The 24,386-nt window shown below is 41.8% G+C and overlaps 1 protein-coding gene across 10 annotated transcripts in view; it reads right to left on the reverse strand.

The window, feature by feature from the left end:
* KHDRBS2 (KH RNA binding domain containing, signal transduction associated 2) overlaps positions 1 to 24,386 on the reverse strand; it is a 614,322-nt gene that overhangs the window by 11,011 nt on the left and 578,925 nt on the right. For 6 of the 10 annotated variants that reach the window (XR_012638772.1, XR_012638769.1, XR_012638770.1 and 3 more), the window contains one exon: positions 13,989 to 14,093. The exons of 3 other annotated variants lie outside the window; for them this stretch is intronic. The gene's annotated coding sequence lies outside the window, so the exon portion shown is untranslated. Of the gene's footprint in view, positions 1 to 13,988; positions 14,094 to 20,576; positions 20,719 to 24,386 lie in introns of those variants that run through there. One more of the 10 variants, XM_074947898.1, reaches the window with a different exon arrangement.

Raw genomic sequence — 24,386 nt, forward strand, 5'->3', positions numbered from 1 at the left:
CAAATCAGCATGTACAAGCAAGTACTGACAGGGGCCTCCTAAGTCGTACAGATATTCCTCTCAGTATAGGGAACTATGGGGCATCTGAGAAACCATGTGAGATAACTGTCAGTAAATACTGACAATTCAATGACATCCACTGAGGTTTATGGATAAATTGATCCTTTTTTGTTTCCATAAATTGTTTAAATCAGTTCCTTTTTTATTTGGATGGGTTCCCCATTTATTGCATGTATCATGTTTAATCTTCACTGACTTCAGTGAGGAGCCTTGGAGACTTCAATGAGTATGTACAGAAGTATACTACTACTGCATTCTGAGCATGCAACCCTATTTTAGCATGTGTTCTCCTCTCTATGCACCTGCACCTCCTGAAACGGTGCCTGATCCTCAATAGAGTGCATCATTCACTCCAGCACTGTCACACTAGAGCTGGCTAACACATGACTACATTCTGCCCAAAAGTTTGGTGTTCCATATCTATGGGAATGCTGCAAATGTGAGCTACGTTTTAAAACAAAAATAATTTCTGTGGCAGAGAGGGACAAAAACTGTGGAAAAAACCAAGAGCATAGGAACAAAGGATGTGACATACCATGTACCCAGCAAGTCCAGGATCTTGTCTCTCGAATAGTCATTATCTGATGCATTCAAGGAAGTTGAAAACTCCCATAATGCTTCGAGCCAATTGTGCAGTGCTGTGTGGGGAAGTGGGATAACCATGTGTAGGAGGAAGGATTCCTTCCTGATCTCTGTGGGTAATCAACATCTGACTTAAAAAGTGAACTTTGCATGGTATCTTCTATTCAGCTAGTGGTTAAACAGCCAGTCACCTATGAAACAATTTGCTGTCCTCTGTCCTTACTGAAGTAGGCAATTGTGCAGTACAATGGTAGCTGAAACTCTGTTTTGACAAATAGTGAATAATGCACATTGATAGGATTAATACTCATGTACAATACTGGGTTCTAAATTCACTGTAACCTCTCATGGCAAGTACTTAGGGGGGACTGAGGGATCATTGTGAATAACCAATGGAAACATCTGCTCGATGCACAACAGAGGTTCAAGACACAAACAAAATATTAAGTAAATATAATGAGATAGTATTATAATCTTATTATTTTCTATTTTATTGATCAATGGTCTGCCCTCAGCTTGTTAGCAGAATCTGTACAAACTTCCACTGACCTCTAAGGAAGAAGTTATATCATTGCTGAGAGCTTTTGAAAGGCCTACACCTCATCTCAAAACAGACATAGCAAAAGTAGAAGGTAGTCTGTGACAGGCAACAAAAATCATAAAATAGAATAGAATCCCACTGTCTGGGACACTCTATCGCGTATTCTGGGGAATTATAGAATTCATCACAGCCCACTACCCTGACAGTTCTTGTAGTCAGGGCATGAAGCTGTACTCCATTCAGGGAGTGTTAATCTTCCCACCATTACCTTTGGATGGGCTTGTTATGTTAGTTTTGTCCATTAACCCTTCATGATTGCAGTACTGAGGTGTGCTTTACATTTCTCATCTGCATAAGGCGTTACTATGGTTAACCAATTTGCTCTCTGTTGGTTTTCCGAAGAAAGATTTGAATATTCTACCACAGCCTTGGTTGTTTTTAACTTCTCCAACTAGGCTCTGTTCAGAGGCCCTAGCACCGGATTATCCATAGGCGTACATAATATAAAGTGGGAGCATATTTTAAATTGGGTCTGCAAGTAGTATTAATTAAAAATAGCCTTATCTGCCACTGTCATAAATATAAAGGGACGGGTAACCACCTTTCTCTATACAGAACTATAAAATCCCTCCTGGCCAGAGGCAAAACCCTTTCACCTGTAAAGGGTCAAGAACCTCGCTGGCACGTGACCATAATGACCAATGAGGAGACAAGATACTTTAAAATCTGGGGTGGGGGTGGGGGGGGAGAGGGACAAAGGGTCTGTCTGTCTGTGTGATGCTTTTGCCGGGACCAGGTCAGGAATGCTCTTCAGAACTTCTGTTAAGTTAGTAAGTAATCTAGCTAGAAATGCGTTAGATTTTCTTTTGTTTAATGGCTGGTAAAATAGCTGTGCTGAATGGAATGTATATTCCTGTTTTTGTGTCTTTTTGTAACTTAAGGTTTTGCCTGGAGGGATTCTCTATGTTTTGATTCTGATCACCCTGTAAGGTACTTACCATCCTGATTTTACAGAGGTGATTCTTTTACTTTTTCTTTAATTAAAATTCTCCTTTTAAGATCCCGATTGCTTTTTCATTGTTCTTAAGATACAAGGGTTTGGGTCTGTGTTCACCTATGCAAATTGGTGAGGATTTTTATCAAGCCTTCCCCAGGAAAGGGGGTGTAGGGCTTGGGGGATATTTTGGGGGGAAGATGTCTCCAAGTGGGCTCTTTCCCTGTTCTTTGTTTAACATGCTTGGTGGTGGCAGCATCGGGTTCAAGGACAAGGTAAAGTTTGTACCTTGAGGAAGTTTTTGACCTAAGCTGGTAAGAATAAGCTTAGGGGGGTCTTTCATGCAGGTCCCCACATATGTACCGTCGAGTTCAGAGTGGGGAAGGAACCTTGACAGCCACTGTCTTTACTTTTTCTCCTAAAGTGCCTTCCAATCTTAGGATTTGGAAAACTCTTTGACATATGCAGAGTCTTTAAGTAGGTATACAAGTTCTGCTATTCCAGGGTGATGCGTGTTGTTTACTTGTCCATCCTTATTTCCTGATTAGGTCCTGATATTGGCATTCTCAGGAACAATAGGAAAATGTCACTATTTCACTGTCATGCTCTGGTCTGATCTAGCATCAGTAGAGGTTCCTGATTTGATAGCATTTTCTCCTGGGTGATTCCTATCTCAATACAATGTTAAGGCTGACCCACAGCTGCTAGTTTTTGCAAGAAGTTCATCTGGTCTTAAAGGCTACGACTCTGCCCAGGTTTCAACTCATCAAATATTCCAAGGTCTTCACTGTGAGATAACTGTTAGTCCTGCAGCCTCCATCTGGGGAATTATGTGAGAGCGGCTGCCACAGCAACTGGGAAAGTCAAAGCCAGCTTCCAAATACTGAGCTGAAGTTGCTGCCTCCTGTATTGCTTCCCTCTAGCTACCTAGAGGCACAGCAGCTGCCCATTCCTCCTTGATCCCTTCCCCTGCTAGTCATTGCTCATTTGGAACTGGCAGTAAGATTTGCATGATAGAACCCCTAGGGAATGTGGGTGGTGCAGATAAGCTGCCCACGGACTGTATAACTGAGAGTTCTGCGTGGGGCCTGGGCAGACATTGTGTGGTAAAGGATGGGCATTCAGATGGGTGAAAGGAAAGATGCATGGAAAATGGAAAAGGCCCTTCTAAGATGGAGGAAAGTTGACAATTTTAATTGTGGGGGCCCATTCACATAAAGTTAAACCCTTCTGTGAGGAAACACCAAATGCAGTGCCCATTTCTCCACTGGCCAGCTCCCACACTCTTGTCATCATCCCCAGAGAAACAGTATCATTTCACAAGCCTCACTTTATGAAATGTTGGTATCTTGAGTTTTTTGAACATGACTGATGGAGCTCAGAGACTTTCAGAGGACACATAATATTTCAAGGAGTTTATGTAGGTAGATGGTTTCTAGGAGCAGTAATGGAGTCATCTTTATGCTCTGTTTTCAAATGGTCCCACTGGTTTATCAGCACTGCCCATGTTCCTCTCTGGTCTGTATGTGTACAATATTTTCACAGATGCAGTGTCAGTGCATAGTGCAGCTCAAAACAGAGATTCAGCACACAATGGAGAAGGGCCTGCTAAAGATGGTGGACAAGAGAGGGAAGGTAACCTCAGAAGGAAGGGGACAAAAGGGTGAAGGGGACTGCTGGAGGGCCAGGCACCCTCCTGAAAAGGAGATGGACTCAGCTGATCTGGGAAGTAGAAAAGAAGAGCTGATGACGATGGACGCCTCTTGATAGTGAGGAACAAATTGAACAGTGGGGAAGGTATATGACACTTTTCTAATCGATGGAGAGAGAGAGGCTGCAGGACTGTGAAGTTGCTTGCCAGGATAGATGGAGCAGCATCACCAGTGTGAAGCTGTTTGTCTGCATCATGGCACTAACAGAGGGCCTCTGTACATTGCTGCTCCTGTCACCACCAGCAAGGAGCCTGATATTCATGCAACCATTCCCTCCTGCCCCTCCCTCAGATGTTACTGAAAGAGTCCTCCAAGCATCCCCATCAGTGCTTCTCATGCTCCCATTATTTATCCACTTTGGTAACATCCTACAGCTCCTGAGCACACCCTTCTCCTGATTCACTCAAAGAAGCATCTCAAGGCCATTGAATTCCTCTCAGCCTATTAATTAATACTGACAAAGGTGCAGTTTTCACAGCTCATTGTAATACTCTCCTTATTCACAGCTTCAGTATAATTAACATTTTCTATCTGTAAGTGGGAGATTGGTCCGGCTATTGTGGGGAACTTCCTGACTTCTATATTACCCCAGTGGAATCGGATAGCAAAAGGATCTGAGTCCTTGCTCCAACTCCCTTTACCCAGATGCCTGCCTGACTTCAAAGACTCCTCTTCCACTTTCCCATCCAGCAGAGTCATTGTAACCCTGATAAGGCTGGGCCCAGGATTCCTCTTAACTGCCCGTCTCGGCTGGGTTGCTCAGGACAGAGGCTAGGTTGTCCCCACTCTGGGATACACTTTCCTTACTGGTCATTTCCCTGACCCAGTGATCTCTACATTGAGTTTAAATCAAACTAAATTTATTAAACAGCAACTGTAATGACATAAGGGAAAAATGGAAGAGGTTAAAAGATCCAGGAACCCTGCCTTAAGGACCCAGGGACACCATACACAATAGTCTCTGGAATTTAAGAAACCGTCACAGTCTATTCCTTACACCTCCCTGGCTTCCCTCCCAGGCCCTGGCTGTGCTGCATGGGTACTCACTGTACTCAGTTCCAGTATTACTTGCAGCATGGCAGGTTTCTGCTATGCCGGCTCCGGCCCCACGGCTCCCCACTGTAGCTCAGCCCTGGCTCACCATCAGCGTGGCTGGTATCTGCTGCTCTCTCTCTCCCTTACTCAGCCTTGGCAGCCCCAGCTCACAATGAGGATAGTCCCTGGGCTCTTGGCTCCCTCATTGGACTGCCTGCCATCTGTCTGACTTGGAGTGCTGGCCTCTCTCCACTGGTCCTGGAGACTGTCAGTCTCAGGACCCTGACTCCTATTTGGCCCTTCCTCTTTCTCCTGGTATTGGGAGGGGGCCAACCAAAAATCCATTAAGTTCCATTAAACGGCCAACAGCCCCCTTACACATCATTCAGCCCTGTTATATGTTGGACTTTACCTAAATGGATCCTGGACTTCAGAAAAAGCAGACTTTGACTCCCTCAGGAAACTGATGGGCAGGATCCCCTGGGAGAATAACATGAGGGGGAAAGGGGTCCAGGAGAGCTGGCTGTATTTTAAAGAATTCTTACTGAGGTTACAGGAACAAACCATCCTGATGTGTAGAAAGAATAGTAAATATGGCAGGCAACCAGCTTGGCTTAACAGTGAAATCCTTGCTGATCTTAAACACAAAAAAGACGCTTACAAGAAGTAGAAGATTGGACAAATGACCAGGGAAGAGTATAAAAATATTGCTCAGGCATGCAGGAGTGAATTCAGGAAGGCCAAATCACACTTGGAGTTGCAGCTAGCAAGAGATGTTAAGAGTAACATGAAGGGTTTCTTCAGATATGTTAGCAACAAGAAGAAAGTCAAGGAAAGTGTGGGCCCCTTACTGAATGAGGGAGGCAACCTAGTGACAAAGGATGTGGAAAAAGCTAATGTACTCAATGCTTTTTTGCCTCTGTCTTCACGAACAAGGTCAGCTCCCAGACTACTGCACTGGGCAGCACAGCATGGGGAGGAGGTGACCAGCCCTCTGTGGAGAAAGAAGTAGTTCAGGACTATTTAGAAAAGCTGGATGAGCACAAGTCCATGGGGCCGGATGCGTTGCATCCAAGAGTGCTAAAGGAGTTGGCGGATGTGATTGCAGAGCCATTGGCCATTATCTTTGAAAACTCATGGCGATGGGGAAAGGTCCCAGACAACTGGAAAAAGGCTGATGTAGGGTCCATCTGAAAAAAGGGAAGGAGGAGAAACGGGGGAACTACAGGCCAGTCAGCCACACCTCAGTCCCTGGAAAAATCATGGAGCAGGTCCTCAAGGAACCAATTCTGAAACACTTAGAGGAGAGGAAAGTGATCAGGAACAGTCAGCATGGATTCACCAAGGGCAAGTCATGCCTGACTAATCGAATTGCCTTCTGTGACGAGATACCTGGCTCTGTGGATGAGGGGAAAGCAGTGGACGTGTTGTTCCTTGACTTTAGCAAAGCTTTTGACACGGTCTCCCACAGTATTCTTGCCAGCAAGTTAAAGAAGTATGGGCTGGATGAATGGACGATAAGGTAGATAGAAAGCTGGCTAGATTGTTGGGCTCAACGGATAGTGATAAATGGCTCCATGTTTAGTTGGCAGCCGGTATCAAGTGGAGTGCCCCAAGGGTCAGTCCTGGGGCCGGTTTTGTTCAATATCTTCATAAATGATCTGGAGGATGGTGTGGATTGCACCCTCAGCAAGTTTGCAGATGACACTAAACTGGGAGGAGAGGTAGATATGCTGGAGGGTACGGAGAGGATACAGAGGGACCTAGACAAATTGGAGGATTGGGCCAAAAGAAATCTGATGAGGTTCAACAAGGACAAGTGCAGAGTCCTGCACTTAGGACGGAAGAATCCCATGCACTGCTACAGACTAGGGACCGAATGGCTCGGCAGCTGTTCTGCAGAAAAAGGACCTAGGGGTTACAGTGAATAAGAAGCTGGATATGAGTCAACAGTGTGCCCTTGTTGCCAAGAAGACCAATGGCATTTTGGGCTGAATAAGTAGGGGCATTGCCAGCAGATCGAGGGACGTGATTGTTCACCTCTATTCGACACTGATAAGGCCTCATCTGGAGTACTGTGGCTAGTTTTGGGCTCCACGCTACAAGAAGGATGTGAAAAAATTGGAAAATGTCCAGCAGAGGGCAACAGTAATGATTTGGGGACTGGAACACATGAGTTATGAGGAGAGGCTGAGGGAACTGGGATTGTTTAGTCTGCAGAAGAGAAGAAGAGGGGGGATTTGATAGCTGCTTTCAACTACCTGAAAGGGAGTTCCAAAGAGGATGGATCTAGACTGTTCTCAGTGGTAGCAGATGACAGAACATAGAGCAATGGTCTCAAGTTGCAGTGGGGAGGTTTAGGTTGGATATTAGGAAAAAATTTTTCACTAGGAGGTTGGTGAAGCACTGGAATGCGTTACCTAGGGAGGTGGTGAAATCTCCTTCCTTAGAAGTTTTTAAGGTCCGGCTTGACAAAGCCCTGGCTGGGATGATTTAGTTGGGGATTGGTCCTACTTTGAGCAGGGCATTGGACTAGATGACCTCCTGAGGTCCCTTCCAACCCTGATATTTTATGATTCTATGATTCTAAACATTAGACATATAGGGCTGTATCTCCCTGAAAGTACCAGCAGTCCTCCATGCTGCACAGACAGCCTATGCAGGAGCCCAGCCTATCCAGGAGAGCAGCCAACCACCACTGCAAGGTCAAAGAGGGAAAGCAAAAGCTCCACAGCAGGGATTTGCACAACATCCTGGAGAGAGAGGACAGCTCACATTTTAATGCCCCTTATACATCACAATGCTCTTCTCAAGGTCCTGTCCTCTGCTTCTGTCTGGGACAGTAGAGACAAAGGCCAAAGGTCATTTAGAGAGAGATATAACTCTCCTGTACAGTGAAGAGGATGTTGGCTCTCTAATTTCATAGTAATCAGGATTGGAGGGTATATGTGAAAGGGAAAGCTTTGCCTTGCCTTGGCATTCTAGTGCAGCTGTGTCTGCTGACATTGAGACTTCCTTAGTTGATCTGAGATCTCTCTCATTGAAGAAAAGGAGTACTTGTGGCACTTAGAGACTAACCAATTTATTTGAGCATAAGCTTTTGTGAGCTACAGCTCACTTTGCTCAAATAAATTTGTTAGTCTCTAAGGTGCCACAAGTACTCCTTTTCTTTTTGCGAATACAGACTAACACGGCTGTTACTCTGAAACCTCTCATTGAAGGATTATGATAGGGAACCCCATGAAAGGGAGTGTCCCCTCTTCCTAACCTGGTTACTAATATTTGAAGAGAGAGGGTGTGGATAGAAATCATGGCTGCATAGCCCCTCTGCATATCCTCGATGGATTCTGTTGTTTCTGAGCTGTAAGACAGAGATAAGTTCTTTGGCCTTTGAGGCCTTTTCAAATTACAGATAACAATAGAGAAGAACCCACCCCCTATAGTATTCCTTGAGGTTGGTATACAACAGAACCTTCATGTGGCCATCAAGTGTATAATATATCTGTACTGTGTTGCCTATTTCATATGAGATAGCATGGACAATGGAGGATAGGTCCATCAATGACTATTAGCCAGGATGGGAAGTGATGGTGTCGCTAGCCTCTGTTTGCCAGAAGCTAGAAATGGGAGACAGGGGATGGATCACTTGATGTTCATTTCCTCTGGTGCACCTAGCATTGACCACTGTTGGAAGACAGGATACCTTTGGCCTTACTGAGTATGGCCGTTCTTACCTTCTTATGATTTATATTCTATATGAAATGGTCAGTTCAATAGGAAATAATAATAAATAATATTATGTAAGAATGAGGGGATGCGGAGATCATGCTCAGCATGTCTCCTGATGTTAGTCTCAACTGGCAGCTGGGCTGGAGGAGTTAGTATTGGTGTCATGCTTTTGCAAGTAGTATCCATTAATAACATGATGTAGGCCCTTCAGCTGTGTAGCTGTGGAAGCTACATGGAGTTTCTGCAGGCCATGAGACATGAAGGCTCTTGTAATCTAAGGAAAGCCCTTTTGGATGTAATGGTGATTTTTTTTTACTGTAAGATTCCCCTGCTGAAACACTTACATTGCAGCTATATTTAGAAAAGGGTTTATATAAAAATTCATCATCTCACTCAAAAGTTCTATTCCCTCTGTGTATTCACCATCATATTTGATTCTTTAAATATTAGTGAGGTCTATAGTGGATTGTGGGGAGCATTCTGCCCTTTGCTCTTCCTCAAGTGAATCAGAATTGAATCAAACTCACTCTCTCTGAGTTGTATTGCTTTGTGTTCCTGATAGCACTACTCAGCCATCACAGCCAAGAGACAGCGAGTTGGATTCTATTTTGGCTGACTTGGGGAAAAGCAAAGGGCAGAATATGCCTGGAAGACCATTGTAGACCTCACTATGCAGATGTATGCACTTGGATGCTATGGGCTAGGTTCCACCTCTTAGAATATGTCTACACTACAAGCGCTAGGGCAGCACAGCTGCCGCATTGCAGTTATGCTGCTGTACCACTGTAGTTTACACATTCTACAATAAGGGAAGGGGTTTTTCGTTGCTTTTGGTAATCCACCCCATCATGAGGCAGTAGCTAGGTAAACATAAGAATTCATCTGTTGACTTAGTGGTGCCTATACCAGAGCTTAGGTTAGTGTAGCTGTGTCTCTCAGGGGTGTGAACTTTTTACACCCTGAGTGACATAATTAGATTGACCTAAGTGTAGACCAGGTCAAAGACACAACTCATAGTAAGGGGTGGGGAGTAGCTGTCATCCCAGTAGCATCCCAGGGAAAGAACTGTGATTCCTCCCTTGTTCCGTGGGTAGTATGTTGCTGCTGGCTTATAACAGCAGCAAATTACTATTCTCCACCATCCTACTGTGGTTCGGTGCTTCTGGCCATTCTCTTACTTAATCTGTCCACTTGCTCCACAGGAGGAACAAGCAGGAGTGCAGCACCCAGTAACCCCTCCATGCCCATATACAACAAGGTCTAGCTAAACTGGTAGAGGTGCAAGAAGTTGGTTCTCTTTCTCCCTTTCAGGGTATATCTACACTAGAAACACTACGGCACAGCTGCACCTCAGCAGCTGTACTGCTGTCAAGCTCTAGACACTCACTACAGAAACAGAAAGGGTTTTTCTGTCACTCTAGTAAATCCACCTTTCCAAGAGGCAGTAGCTAGGTAGAGAGAAGAATTCTTTCATTGACCTAGCGGTGTATACAGTGGGGCTTAGGTTAGCTTAATTACTTCACATAGGGCATGAATTTTTTCACAGCCCTGAGTGATGTAGGTAAACTGACCTAACTTTGTAGTTCAGACCAAGTACTAGACTACATGCCTGTGCAGAGGGGTAAGCCATAATCCATTCCTTGGGGTACTGTGTAAAACCCTAATACACTGAGCTACATAGATCATCAACAGAAGTGTCAACTCCATACTAGGTGACAGGTTTCAGAGTGGTAGCTGTGTTAGTCTGTATCAGCAAAAACAATGAGGAGTCCTTGTGGTACCTAAGAGACTAACAGATTTATTTGGGCGTAAGCTTTCGTGGGCTAGAACCCACTTCATCAGATGCATCAGATGAAGTAGGTTCTAGCCCACGAAAGCTTATGCACAAATAAATATGTTAGTCTCTAAAGTGCCACAAGGACTCCTCGTTGTTTTAACTCCACACTAGTTGCACATCCAAATTCTGCCATCAGAGGACCAGTACAATTTACTAAAGAGGTGTAATCAAGGGCATAGGTGTAACTGAGGGCAAAATATGAAGGGGATGGGATTGAACAAGTGTAAGGGAAAGGATTTGCTGGCCTGCAGAAGCATCACTATTGGTGTTGAGACATAAGCCACAAAGAACACAGTTTGATTTTCAGATTTCAGGTAGAGGTTACGGAGCTGGCAATTAGAAAACCAGCTTTTCATTGCGAAATGGATTAAATCTGAACTGGAGACACTGAAAGATAATAAACCTGATGCCTTTTTTAGAGTCACTTTTCACAGTAGAATTGTACTTAAATAGAACATATTGCCACTTTATAAACCACCACGTGGGAGAAATAATTGTATATCTTAGTAGTTTTGTATATTAGGAAGTCCTCGAATATACAAATACAGGATTATTTATCCTTAATTATTATGATAGCAAGAGAAGGGTTTTTGTTTGTTTGTTTTGTTGCTTTCAATATCCAGTGACCTACAAAGCTTGGATAAATGCCACTGTTCATTCACTAGAAGGCTTATAAACATCTGTGTTTGCTTCTGCAGGAGTGATAGCTGCCTGGAGATAACAAATCTGATGATTATTTCAGACATAGAGGATAAACAATACTCAAGATGATGCCTCTAAAGTGCCTGGCACACATTTACAAAAGATGCAGACGTTACCACTCTGTATCATATTCACTGTAACAACCAGAACAGACTCCAGAATGTAAATTCCACTGGAATAATACAGTGAATGGGGAGCAATTGAGAAAAAATGGGGGAGTAATTTCCTTTGTGAATCAGATTAGGTCCACTGTATTGCGATGTGAGGCATAAAGCTTTGTTAAATGGCATGTGACTATTTTATAGTTTCCCCCTCCCTCTTTCTCATGTGTATATTTAGAAATATTTACCTCTGTGGTTAACAGTGAAATCATTCAGCAGTGCACAATCTTATTCATTTATCTAGTCAATTCATTAAAAAGTAAGATAATTATAGGGGCATAAATTTGTCTTGCATCATTACCATTAACATTTAGGGAAGGTATAGTGTGGTGTCCAGGGAGTGGAAAATACACTCATGAAATATTGTATCCATTCACTGAAGATTAATAATAATAAAATCAGTTTACTCTCCATGTTTTAATTAATGCAGCATAATGTTAGGTTTTACTGCACAAGTTATTTTGAAATACTTGTACATGAAATATATTTTCGTATGTTTAGTCCTTCACCTGATATTCACTGATCTCTAACATCTGCATGTTCTGATACCACAAAGAAAAAAAATTACTGTTATTTCCTCAGCTGAGTCACTTTCAGGATGTTTCGAGGATGTCTAATAGATAAAGACATTACTTCACTATATGAATATGAATCTCTGAGACTTATCTCCTACTTTGAGTGACAACAAAAACTGTTCAAGTGTTTCTTATACTAAAAAGATTTCAAATCAAATATTTTAAACAGAGTAAGATTAATACCAAACTGTACATAGAGCTACTACATAAGTATAGTATAATATTGATGAATAACAACAGTAACATACATAAAAGGAAGAAAATACATTTAATTACATTTACGGTGCTGTGTATTGTCTTAAAGACACTGCCACTTTATCAAATCTTATCACAACTTATTCCCAATGTTACAAGATGACATTAATATATTCAAAAACTCACATTGGAACTATCTGCTTTTTTCGCTGATGACAAATCGCATACGACGTGTGGAAGAATACCCTGAGAAAGGTCTTCATGCTAAAATTCTCAGGAATTTAGCAACTTATTTAAAAAATAAGTTGCCAATTGTTTACAAAACAACAACATAGATCGAGTCCATTTGTGCAATGCCAAATCAGAGTCTATAGTCTGCATGAATATTTAGCAGAGGTGACATACATCTGCAGTCAGTCTAGTAATATAGTGCCTGTTTCTGCTGCCCTAACTCAGTTTGGACTGAATTCTCTGCTCATTGAAATTGGTGCTGTTCCATTGACATTAATGCTATAGTGCCAATTTATATCAGTAGGGAATCTGGCCCATTGAGTAGCATTTTAGTCCACTGGAAGTCCCATCAAATGTAATGTATGAGTAAGAAGTTGGTAAGAAAGGGTCAACAGTAAAAACCATATGTTTAATGCCCATTATTTATATACCAAGGGTCAAACCATGATCTTTGCAGAAGAAACTCGGAGGGTGGAGTTTCCTGCAATCATCTTGTTGGACGTTCAGGTGTTCCCTGTGTGGCAGGTAGTGCCTAGGGCTTTCCTAACCAATGGATGTTCTGAGATACATGGATAAATCTCCTCTAAGGATGGATGTGTTGGAATCTCCATCCTTAGAGGTTTTTAAGGCCCGGCTTGATAAAGCCCTGGCTGGGATGATTTAGTTGGTGCTGGTCCTGCTTTGAGCAGGGGGTTGGATGGACTAGATGACCTCCTGAAGTCTCTTCCAACCCCAATCTTCTATGATTCTGTAATTCTATGTGTATTCACCAATGCATTCATCATGACAGCAAGGCTGGCTCAGGAACTCTGTATGTCCTTCACTTATTCTGAGGATAGTGGCTTTCCTTTTGCACCCCCCTCAACCCTCCCACTCCCACAGCATAGAACCTTGAATCCAAGTAGATCATACATAGGGATTCCCCTTTGCTCAAAGGACTGGGGATAGGGATGACACCACATTGTCTCAACACTCTTTTTACAAAAACTGGGCCATTTTTGTGGGTCTTCCACTGTTGTAATCCCCTCTGCAGAAAATGAAGGGGAGGGAATGATCTCACCCCATATAAACTGCAGACCTAAGGTATATTGTAAGCAGTCGTGTTATACAATGAACACCTCTTTTATTCAGTCATGTTCCACTCATTGTTTAGAGAGAGTGTGCTATTGTGTTTAATTTGGTTATAAACTAGAAGACAGAGTCACACAAGAACTAGGGTTCTGGCAACCCAGCACACTGCCAAGCCAAGTACAGTCACTCTGGTCATGGAGTGGGAAAATGCAACTATGCAAGTGACTTGACATCTCCTAAAAGTAAGATGTTGATTTGATATCACACAGGCTATAAACAGTGGATCTTAACTTGAGGTTTCAGTAAATACGTATGTATGACAGCTGCCTTCCTTTAAAAACCAGTCAGTCACTAATATTCCTGGTGGACTACAGCATTTCTTAGGAGTGGCTTCCTCAATTATTAATATATCTGCTGCTAATTTTATCATGCAGAGTAGGAATTTGTCCCATCACTAAATATAAGGCAAGTTTAGTAGAAATATAGAAGTTGTCAGCACATGAGAGTCAACACGTTATTGCTATACTGCAGCCATTTATAACAAAACTAAAATGAGCACTCACTTGTTTGGCATTAATTTAATGTCCCACTTAGCTCCTATCAGATGCAAATAGCTGCTTCATCTGTTTAAGCATTTCTTTTCGTGCACATAATGAAGTGCTCTGTACCTGTCAAGTAAGCAGAATTCATAACTGAAATAAGAAATGGATGAGGAAATTCAGTGTCCTTGTTAAAAAATATTAAGCCTCCAAAGGGACAGTGTCAGATTTATTCCAGCCATTGGTTTCCTTTTATGAGGTTTACCTACCTGCCACCTCCCCCCTGCCCCCCATAGAGCCTTTTGAAACATGGCATGCCAAAGACATTGCTGAAAAGGCTATTAATTCAATGTATGGCAAAGTTAACAACAGCTGTAGTTGTCAAACATACTCAAAACAAAATAAATTAGCCAGCCAACCTCTTGTATTTAAGTGGTTTTTATATTCTGTGTTTTAGAAAAACAGTTTAATTTTAAACAGCATTCTAGTTATGATCAGCCTCTCTTGAGGAAGTTTTTTATGAGAATGAATGGAGATAATGACTACCATTAGTCTTTGCCATTAGCATAAAGCATGAGGAACTCTACAAAATTTATAACAGGCTATGACATGACTGTAAAAATATGACTTTCTAACACTTGCATATGCTTTTGACTACAGCTGGTTGCTATTTGGTGACGTTAAATCTAGTAATAGTATATTTGATAACATGTTCATCATCGGGTCTAATTGTTTCCACCACAGGATGTGAAGCTTTATGTCCTCTATCAACCAAAAACAAACAGTCATCCTGCTTAATGGCTGTTCAATTAATGTTTATGGTGCTACTTTTATACCCTGAGTTATCTGACAAATAAACTCCAAGAAGCAATTTAAGACCCTCTGAAGCTTAATGGGATCCCAACCAATATTAAAAATTACTACAAATTTCTATACAATCCCACACTTGCAGATGTGAAATGGGAGACATTTATCAGTGTTAGACATCTTTTCAAGGACAGCAGGATTAATTGTGAGAGGGAAAGGAAATCAGAATTGTAGAGACAGAAGGTCCGTGTAACTTCAGTTTGGTTAGCTTGAAATTGCTGATCTGACCTGGGCTAAAATGGAGAAGACCTGGTCAGATAAAGGTCAGCCTCAGTTCATCCCATTGCAGAGGATAATCCTCTAAAGCTGATTTGCCCTCTATAATCTGGATGCTCTCCACCTATTCAGAACTCTGCCTCCTTTGTATAAGAAACTGGATTGATTAAAAAGAAAAGAACAGTTCAATAACGGGTTTCTCTCCTGCCGCTTTGGTGCATATTAATTCATCTCTCTCCCTTTTGTAAAAAGCCTGTAGAGAGCAGTGTAAAATTACCGTAAATATGTTTTCACTGGAGAGCTGCCATTGTTCTAAATTATGAAAGTAAATGATTTCTGGTTTGTGCTGTTAATTGTATAGAGCAGTAATATATTCATCCAGCGCTTCCCATTTTAATTCAGGCTCCCTGATCTCTGGCTTCTAATGATGTATTACAAGTGTGTACTTCTCTGACACCTAGGTAATTAATCATTAATATTTCTCAGTCCCCCATAGTAGCTGGACACAATTAGACAAGAAAGAACAGACTTGAGGGGTGGTGAAAATTTATTTTCAGAAATCACACATATTTTCACACCATAAACTTTGCTCGACATCCACTGCTGCAAATATATTTTAATAGAACTGCTGTTATTGTGGCTCCCTTCCCAACCTCCTAGCAGTTTTAGTAGAGCAACATGAGGTTTATAAATAGGGAAAATGCAAGTTTAAAGGTTGTCAAGCCTTCCTGACAACTTCCCACCAGGAATGCAGCCGAGAAATGACAAACTTATCACCTGACTGGCTGATGTTTAAAGCTCACTGCTTTTGATTAAGCCGCAATGAGCCTTCCAGTTTGGAGTTCATTTTCCGTTTCATAAACACCACTTCACCAAAAATTATGCAGTTGATCTGATTTGAATCTGATTAGTTTAACACTACAGTTTTACTATTTGTAATAAATAAAGGTCACTTTCATGGTGTTACTGCACATTAAGAAACATTTTAGGAGGGTGGCAGACTTGTTTTTATTTCTCATGTATTATTGTTTGACACGTTTAAAAAACAATAGTGATATATTTTAACAATGTTGCTTGTATTTTACTTGCACAGTTGTTGTGTGTAACTATATATGTAGTCATATTCTGGTTCACCTCTGCTCTGGTGTGAGGACTAAGCAGTAAGCAATAGATCCCTTTAAGGGTACAGTGTTGTGACCTTGACAGGTGAGTTGACCTGATTGCTAGCAAGAAAGTCAGTGGTAAGCTTAGTAGCCAAGTTCTTTAATGGAAAGCCCCTGTATTAAATTGTATCGTGTAGACTTTGTGACTGATTCTTTCAACAACTTGCCCTGTAAAAGTGCAGCCACCACAGGGGACTGCAAGAAACACTGCATTACTATTTCAATACCATCTTACTTCGCAAGAGCAAATTCAAATACTCTGGGAAGCCCGATGCACTTTTATCTTTTGACATCCTCGCAGTTTTGTGTCCTCTTATATAAAATTATAGCCTCCATTGATCTGCATTGCAGGCTTCAGTGGTAAAAAGCATTTCATGTCTTTGGGCCACAATTTTCTCTGATTGGTCAGTTTAGAGACAGTTGAGAGGAATTGCACTTAATCAGAAATAAATTTTGAGTGGTGTTAGCCTGCTTATAAAAGTGATGCACTTTCTCTATAAAGGCTAAAAATCACATAGGGCGAACATGCACATTCAGGACTCTGACCTGAATGAGAGTTGAGTGCACAGTCCAAAGGCCAAATATGATCCTTGCTACACTGACATTAATACTCTAAACCCCTTTTATAAGCAGGAGTGTCTGCCCATCCAAATCTACGCGATGTTACTGAGCTGCATACAGAACCCCACACTGAGATATATGGGTAGGGCCCTACCAAATTCACGGCTGTGAAAAACATGTCATGGACCGTGAAATCTGGTGCCCTGCCACAGGCTCCTACCCTGCACAGGGTTCCAGCTGCTAATCATGGATGGGGATGGGGAGGGATGAGACTCTGTCTTCCCCTGCAGGTGCTGCTCCTAGGTTGGATCAGACCCACCTCCGGGATCTCCCCCAGATGCAGGAAGCTCTGCGGCTCCAGCTGTTTACTCCCCACAGGGGGAAGCTGCAGCTCCAGCTGTCAGCCCACCCACTCAGGCAGAAGACTACAGGGAAAACCAGACGTATGGTAACCCACTCCCCATACCTTATGACCCTCACTTCTGCACTGCTGCTGATGGTGGCACTGGCTTTAGAGCCTGGCGCCCCATTAGAGGCCTTCCTCTCCAGCTTCCCAGCTCTGGAGGCAGCACCTCTGCCAGCAGCAGGGCAGAAGTAAGGGTGGCAATCCCACAACCTTCCCCCCCCCGCCCAATAGCCTCGCAACCTCTCATTCTGACCATTTTTTGGGTTGGGACCCTCATAGTTACAACACCATGAAATTTCAGATGTAAACAGCTGAAAACATGAAATTGACTAATTTAAAAAAAAAAATCCTGGCAGTGAAATTGACCAAAATGGAGGTGAATTTGGTAGGGCCCTATACATGGGGAATTCTGTGTAAAGACTGATGTGAAGATATTGCTCTCATTGTTTTACATCTATCTATCTGTCTGCTTCCATGGCCACCATCATCTTATACGTGACAGCAGAAGCAAATACCAGTAGACTCAGAGAAATCAAGAAAGTTCAGTGTTCAGCACCTGGGTCATTGGGCCCTTTGTGACTAAAATTTTCAGTTAATAGTGTTTCAAATTATGTTGCTGGAAAATAGTGACATTAAAAATAATCTACCTGATAAAATCTAAAACATATACATGTTTAGAGTTCTTTACTAGGTCAGAATTATAGGATTCCAGTTTGCAAGGAGACAAGTGCCTTATTCTTACTGGAGGGACTACTATGATTATTGCAAATACTGAGGTTAATTAACTGCAGATACTTATTTAGGGCCCAGGTCATTCTCCAGCATATGCTGCTGTGCAGGAGCAGGTGGGGGACTTAAGAACTGAAATGGAGGCTCTTGTGTTCACCCCAGACCTTGGGTCCAGGCATGTTGGGGTAATCAGGTGTTGCATGCCTTGCGCTCCATCCTGGAGCCAGTTGTTAAAGACTGGACATACAGGGGTGTGTAGTTGGCAGAACCTGGCTCCATGCCCCAGTATACTCACCATCACTCACAGCCAATGTAGAGGACAAATTACTAGCCATTCAGGAGCAAAGTGGGCATAGAGATGAAATTGTGGCTTTTTGACAGATGCTGCACTCCACCCCATACAAAGGACAGATTATACATGCACATTCTAGTGCCTACTTACCTAAAACAGTTGGCAGTTTTTAAGGCTCACTGCCTGTCTCTGCTTTGAAAACTATAGATAAACAAATGAAAAGGTAGACATTACTATCAGGTAACTTGACCGTGACTGGGACCATTACGTGTGTTAGGTGCTGTACAAATAAATAGGAAGATGCAGTCACTAGCCTGAAGAATTTATCATCTACGAGCTTCATGTATACCACTCAGAAATTATACTGGAACTATAAAAGTTTTCCATAGTCACATGTGTGTTTATATAACACAATGATATTGCTGTTTGTCTCCCCTTTCCTCTGATACAATTCTGAAATATATTTCTTCAGGAAGAAATTGTGTAGAGTGTATCCAAAATATGGTGTCTGAAATTAGATATATATATAGGCATCCAAATAAGTGACTGTTGATTTTCAAAAGTGCTCAGCAATGAGCAGCTTCTACTGACTTCAACTGGGACCCCAGCACTTTTGAAAATCTGACCACTTATTTAGGTGCCTTAATATGAACCTGAGAGCCTAACTTCAGGCACCTATTTTTGAAATTCCTCTCCCAGGTAATTATATTTCCCTACCTCACAGAGGTGTTGCGAGGATAAATCTATTAAAGATTGTGAGGCACTCAGATGCTATGATTGTGGGGGCCAGTTAAGTATCTAAGTATCTAAGATATATAAAGTACCTAAAATATTTCATTAACATTTTTAATTACAGATTAAATGAACTTTCTTGATTTCTCTAAATCTACTGGTATGTGGCTTCTGCTGTCACATATAAGATGATGGTGGCCATGGAAGCAGGCAGGTAGATAGATTTAAAACAATGAGAACAATATCTTCACATCAGTCTTTACATAGAATTCCCCACGTATAGGGCCCCAACAAATCCTGAATGTGCATGCTCGCCCTATTCAATTTTTAACCTTTATAGAGAGAGTGCATCTTTATAAGCAGTCTGACAGCCACTGGGGAATCTTTCCATAAATCCTGGGATCTTACCACATAACAGCTCCAATGTGGTGCACTGTACAAATGACCTTACCCTTACTACCATGTAACAAAGGCAAAAATATTTTCTCTCAAATTTATTAAGAATTTCTTAAAATGTATTTTCTGTACCATTAAATTGTAAAAACTATTTTGTTTTCCTATTTAAAAGCTTCCACAGGTCTATCATGCTAAAAGAAATCCAAATGCTCAATACCCAACAGGAGCGGGCTAATTCCCTTGAAGCTACAATAACTTTACTGTTAGGTCGTTTTAAGAAGCATAATAGATAGGACACTGGACTGGGAGTGAGCAGATCTGGATTCTATTCCCAGCTCCATCAATGACCTCTTGTATGATTTGGGGCAAATAACTTTACCTTTCTTCCTCAATTTCCCATCTGTAAAATGGGAATAATAATATTTAGCTTTCTTAGAAAAGCAAGTTGTGTATATGTTGAAAATATAATATAGTAGAGCTTCATATTATTAAGAGTTTGTTTGTAATAGTAACATAATTTGTTACAATATGGGTAAATCGCTCAAAAGACTTCCAGATTTTCTGCCTTTACTGGAAGAAGGAATTTTGCAAAACTCATTCTGAGTTTTCCCAGTTTTGGAGATGTGATAAGTCTGAATAGATGTGAGGGCTTCTCCATGCTATCTGGACCTCAGGCACCTCCAAAAAACAGTTGAGGAGATTTCTGGTATAATGGCTACTTTCAAACAGTCAACATTTGCAAGTGGTTATCAAAGGTATTTCACTTATCCTAAATATAGGGAACCACTCTATTTCCTTCTCCTGGTTTGTGTGGGGATAATAAGAGAAGAGCATCTTGTTTTGTGCTTTGAGTCCTGGGTAAAGCCAGGAAATGCAGAGGTAAATGAATGTAAAAATAACTTTCTTTAGGATGTCATACTGGAGATGACTTCATAGGGCCAAAATCTGCCCTTGTATAGGCCACTTGACTCTGAATGTAGAATTTGGCCCAAATGTTGAGAAAACTAAAGGCCAGATCATTGTCCCCCAGTTGCAGAGAACAAACCCAGAAACACAGTGGCAATGTAGGGTTTACACTGTACATGAGGGCTAAGATACAGAAAGCCCATGGAGAGGGACTCTACACATTCCTATATCCCATGGAACTGAGCTCCATGTCAATTTTCTATGCATGGACACAAGGGAAAGATTTGTGGTTAGACTAGGGGAGTGGAGAGGGTATGGGCAATAACTCCATGTACAGGGTATTTGTGCTACTTCCATCTTTGTCCATCAACAGAAGCTGAAGGGTTGCTCCATGCTAGCTGCTGTCAGTTGAAGTTGAAAATGCTGTTCTTTGGCTCCATGCGCAGTTCCCTGAGTGCACAGCCTGTTTCCTCAGAGGGTTTGGTCCTAAATGATTACAAATTCAAGTCTCAATGTCCCGTCTAGCCCTGCATTTCAATGATTATATGAAAACCTTAGCACCTACATCTTTATACCACATATGATGTTAGATATGCATATTGCATAGAAAAAATCTACAAGTTGAAAGGTCAAACACTGGGAAGTTAGGAAATACTGGATTTAAGGTTACCAGTACAACTTGGAGTGTGTTCCCTTTTGTGGATGCATTATGATACACTGTTTAGTTACAGGATCACTTATTTTTTCCACAAGATCCAACTCATCCAACTCCCTGAATGAGTTGGCGGTATTGCTCTTTGTCCCCATCATTCAATGTGTGACTCCAACTCTTATTTACTGTATTCCAAGCAAACCCTACACAGATTATGGCACAGGCGCCAGCTTCCAATTTTCCCCAGGGGTGCTCAACCCGTACTCAGCTTCAGGCCCTGCTCCCACCCCTGCCCTGCCTCTTCCTGCCCTTGCTCTGCCTCTTCTCCACCTCTTTCTGCCCCCTCCCCTGAATGCACCCCATCCCCGCTCCTCCTGCTCCCTCCCAGGGCCTCCTGCACACTGCAGAACAGCTGATTGCAGCAGGCAGGAGGCGCTTGGAGGGAGGAAGAAGAGTTGATTGGCGGGGCAACTGGTGGGAGGGAGGTGCTGTGGGGTGGGAGGGAGCTTGGCTGATGGTGGGGGCTAAGCAACCGCTAATTTTTTTCCTTGGCTCCTCCAGCTTTGAAGCACCCATGGAGTTAGCGCCTCTGGAATATGGAATTATTCACCTCCTCCTGTGTTTTTTTATGGTACATTGCTGTAGTAGGAGATCTCACAAATGTTAATAAATATATTTTCACAATACCCTGGTGAAGTAAGAAGTTTTTTTTTTTTTTTGTTTTTAATTCTTTATCCTCTTGCACCATCAGGTGGATAGGGCATAGTTTCTGTCATTTATTTTGGTCTTGTGCTGGTCTGTTCAGGCTTCTAAGTGTCATATTAATGGATCCGGCTTCTTTCTCAATTGTTCTACATAATGTTTATCTAGGGTGCCCTTTTTTTCTCTTTGCAGATGGTATCCATGTTATCACTTGGCATGGCATGTTGGTAGCCTCCTTAATGTGTGTCCTAAATATGTCATTTGTCATCTTCTTATCATATTTGATACTCTAGATTGGGTTGCTCTATTTAGAATTTCTCATGCTGCAACAATCTCTTTCTAGTGACCTCTGAAGATCTTCTGCAGGCATTTACTTTGAAATAAACTGATCTTCTTATCAATTTCTGCTGTAGATTTTCATGACTCTGCTCCATAAAGGACAGAAGTGATGCTGTATTTGTATTTAGTATCGCGGGTGGCCGTGGTAGTCTGTTTGTCTGTATCTGTATTTGTATTTTTGTGGCAGTGCCAATCATGTTAATTTTCTAAATCTTACCAATTTTAAATTTGTTTGCTGCTTTTGGTATTCGTTACTTGACATCTAACATGGTGTCACTACCATTGCACATCTCCCTCCCTAGATAAGTAAAATGAATTACTTCTTCTTGTGTTTCTTCATCCACTCTAATGGTTACTTTTGGGACAGTGAAAGACATATTTTTTCTTCCCCTTGTGGATGAACAAACTAGCTTCTTTTTGTTGTATCTGCCAAAAGGCGGGTCTTTTCTTTTATTAGGTGATATATAGAACAGGACGATGTCATCAGCAAAAAATGAGGTCATCCAATTATACTTTATCATGTAACCATAAATTCCTCTGTTGCCTTCTGTGGTTACTTTCCTCATGACATACTCAATGACCTGTGCAAACAATAGTGCGAACATAACACACCCTTGCCTTATTCCAATTGTCACTGCAAAACATTGGCTAATGTCATCATCTCTGACTGCACATTTGGTATTATGATACAGATCCTTGATGATTCTAATTATTTTTGCTGGTATTCCATAGTATGCCATAATTCTCCAAAGACTGTCTCTGTGTATGCTGTCAAAGGCCTTCTTACGAGATTACAGTCAACATTTGCAAAATTCTCCCCTCATTTTGGATATCTCAAAGTTGTATCACTCAATGGGGGCCTGGTTTTTGAGTACCAAGCATTTTGAATAGCACCTTGTGTATTCAAAACACTACATAGATGCTACGTAATTAATTTTCACCACACTTCTATAAGCAGGGAGTAGTATTATCTCCATTGACTGCAGAAGCTGAAAGATAAATAACTTGCCCAAGACCACACAGTGAGTCAATGGTACAGCCAGGATTAAAACTTTTCACGTCCCAACCCTGTGCTCATTCCTCCAGACCACACTGCCTTACTTCCAAAGGTGCTGATCATTCACAGCTCACACTTCAGTTGCAGAAGCGAGCGCTCAAAAATTCTGAAAATCAGGCCACAAGTGTTTTGAGTTGGGTGCGCAGCAAATGACCACACAATTAGCAGCCCCACGTGAACATTTTGGTTTAAATGACTCATCCAGCATCACTTCAAAGCTTATGATAGAGACAGGGCTAGAATTCAGTTCTTTTTTGGGGGGAATACAACTGTATAAATCATAAGACCATCCTTTTTCTTCCTGCAGTTTCTTGATTTATCCTCTACACACCTTCAAAATTCAGTAACACATGAGGTAGGGAACCACAGACTACAACCTAATTTACTACACAACTCTGTCTCATTCCCTGTGCACTAGCCATCCTGTGCACTGAATGATACAGTGGTTCTGTGGAAAAATGGTAAGTGATCATGTAATTAAAGACTGTATCAAAATGAATGTGTATGAGAGGGCAAAATTAGGGTTACACAAACAATTTTAATTTTCGTATTTCCTGATTTCGGGTGTCTCACTTTACAACCTCAGTAATATTCTTTTAGCACAGTATTTTAATGTAATTTCTTAGGTTTAAAAAAACCAGTATAGTTTACTATGTGATACTTTAATACCTTCCCCTCCATCCACAATCAGGCAAGATTTTAGGCCTTTAACAGTGCACACAGACCTCTACTGTTTGAGATAAAGGATTAAGTGTAATAGCTAGCAGGAGGAGTAGGCTATTATCTTCTGTGGAATGCCCAGTTGAGCAGGATGCATCACACTGAAACAGTGAGTTACGTAACCATGAGTATCCTCAGTTTATAGACAGGACAGCTTAGTACTTACATTTAGCAGATTTACTCTGAAGACAGTATGGTTAAGTGGTTGAGTTAAAGATTGGGTTGTAGTCTCAACTTGTGTAACCTCTCAGTATAATGAGATGCCTTTCATAATAGTAAGGTCTGTGAAGGGCTCAATCTTATTTATACCAGTCAGTACAAGTAGTGAGATGCAAACTCATGGTCTTCTGGATCCTAACCTAGTGCTCCTTTCCATAGGTCAAAGGGAATTTGTATTGATGTGTGTGTGTGTGTGTGTGTGTGTGTGTGTGTGTGTGTGTGTGCGTGCGCGCGTGGTGTTCAGAGGTGGGGGAGGGTGGCGAAGAGGGAGGCAGAAGAGAAGAAGATTTCTGGGCAGGGCATGCACAGTACTGATGACATATTGAGGCATTTTAGCAGTGAGCTACTAATGGTAATGGTGAGTTTTGACAGCTCATAATTTGCCCAAACCTGAACAGAGCTTCATGAAAAATGTGAAAGGCACATCTGTGACACCAGGGGAATCACCCTGAAAAACTGAAAGTT

The sequence above is a fragment of the Natator depressus genome, chromosome 3 (assembly GCF_965152275.1).
Source record: "Natator depressus isolate rNatDep1 chromosome 3, rNatDep2.hap1, whole genome shotgun sequence".
NCBI classification, from domain to species: domain Eukaryota; kingdom Metazoa; phylum Chordata; order Testudines; family Cheloniidae; genus Natator; species Natator depressus.